This window comes from Chrysochloris asiatica, unplaced genomic scaffold, assembly GCF_000296735.1.
Source record: "Chrysochloris asiatica unplaced genomic scaffold, ChrAsi1.0 scaffold00482, whole genome shotgun sequence".
NCBI classification, from domain to species: Eukaryota; Metazoa; Chordata; class Mammalia; order Afrosoricida; family Chrysochloridae; genus Chrysochloris; species Chrysochloris asiatica.
In genome coordinates this window covers 904,919-907,014 of record NW_006409000.1, presented here as the reverse complement: position 1 = coordinate 907,014, position 2,096 = coordinate 904,919, and the positions used below count along the sequence as shown (strand labels likewise).

The 2,096-nt window shown below is 40.9% G+C and overlaps 1 pseudogene; it reads left to right on the top strand.

The window, feature by feature from the left end:
* Positions 1 to 892: 892 nt before the first annotated feature.
* On the top strand, positions 893 to 1,435 carry LOC102842217 (annotated as a pseudogene).
* Positions 1,436 to 2,096: the final 661 nt, after the last annotated feature.

Here is a 2,096-nt window from a genome sequence, read left to right as displayed (position 1 = left end):
ACATTTTTCTCATAGTAGAAATACCTTTCATAATATTCAAATTGCTGTTCAAAAGTCCAACTTTTGAGATGACGTTTGTCTGATGCACCTAGTCAAACAGCATATTTTGTTAATAATGAAAATTCTGATCTCGCCAGAGCCAGATGTCAAAATCCCAAAGTGAAAATAAGGCTGCTTCTTCAGAACAGTGACGATGGAGAGGTGCTCATCAAAAATTTCTATCATGTTCCTACTAGTCTCTGAAATTTTCATGAAGATATGTTACTCTTTATTCATATAAAATTCTTATCATTTCTTTTTTTTAAATTTTATTTCAGTTTTATTTTTCTTTTGGAGAACTGCGTGGGTTTTCTTACTCTTGCATCTGGATCCAGCTCTCTGTACTATTGCAGCTTTAAGTTTTCTTTGTCATTTGTCTTTCTCTGTCTCCATTTCCTATAATGGTTAACTAACCTAGTTGTTTTTGTGTTGATTTGGATTCATAGTGATGGCTACAGAACAGAGTAGAACTGCTTGCTATAGTTTCCAAGGCTGGAGACATCATTTTGCTTGAACCCAATATCAAGACTCATGGAAACCAGCAGTCAAGAAAGAAAGCAAATGACATCTCCGTCCCTTGGAGCAGGCAATGCAGCTGCTGTGAGCAATGGAGGCTGAGCATTGGAGGTGAGAGCAGCTGTGGGGTCTGAGTGATGTGACCAGGCAGCTACTGCTCATCTCTTCCTCTCTCCTGCCGTCTTCTGTCTTGAAAATAGCATTTTACTAAAAAGAAAGAAGAAAAAATATAGCCATCCACTCCTCACACCCTCCTTTCCTCTCAGTCCTCTGTCCTGTGGGAGAGCCCTGGGTGGTCACAATGCTGTCCTGGCAAAGCTGAGGAGTCCTGGTCACCATGGGGCATCCTCTCCACAGCCCCTTAGAATCACTTCTCTGCCCAGCCCTCCTTGCCTTCCTCTTCAAGTTCCTCCTCACCAAGGTGCTCATGAGCAAGTGACAACCACAGACCTCCAGGCAGAGCTTGCAGGAGCTAATGGCAGAATATTATAAACATCACTGATTTCCAGAGAAGCTGTGCAAAGGATCAGGTTACCGCTGTGTTCACATCAACCACAAAATGGATCCTCTGATTGGACAGGCAGCACAGCACCTTGAATTGAGCAGTTAAGAGCTGTTCAGGTTTCTTCCCAGGGAACTCACACTCTGGGTTGACCCCTACAAGTCTCCTACTGTGGCTCCAGACTATAACTGGACATGCTACACAATCGGAGAGGATGGCTCCATCTGTGTGCTGTATGAAGACTCAGCAGCTGGAGGTAGCACACAAAACAACACCAACATGTGAATGGCAGACAGCAGAATCAGCTGTAAGGAGGAACTTCTCTTGGGTAGAAAGTGTTCTTCCAAAAACTACAATATGATGACTCTATTAGACTAAGATATATTCTATGGATGGGTCATCTTACAATGGATGGATAAATTTGATTTTACTTTGGGTGGACTGTTCTTGGGGACTCATTATGGAATTTAAATCATGTTACAGTTGTGAAGATCTGGCACAATATAGGGTGATAAGAAAAAAAGAAAGAAAGAAAATTAAAGTGACAGTGCCATAGAGTTCAGATAACTTGTTTCCAGAGCTCAGAAACATGAACCTGTGCAATAACAGACTATAAAGCAGCTGACACACAGCAGATGTAGATGGAAAACACTCCTGACTTTGGCTGCCTTAAAAGAAAGCGGTAGGACACAACATCCATTAAAGAAAATTAATAGATTGTTTAGCTGGAGATGACTGATCATCAGTGACATATAATCCGTGCCTGGTCCCTTTCTTGACAATCTAGACCCATGCACTAATATTTTTTTAAATTATTTGTACATTTTCTTGCATCTTCAGTTGGTAGTGCTTATAATTGTCCACATCAGAAGCATCATTCCAAGTAGGGTTGATTTTAATATAGAGAATTAAATCTAAACCCAATCTTTCAAATCCCTAGGAGTGATAGGTAAGCACATAAAAGTAATGATTCATTTTCTGGTGGTTCTCCAGATTCTGACTGCATCTACCACTGATCATATGGTTATAACCGCATGGT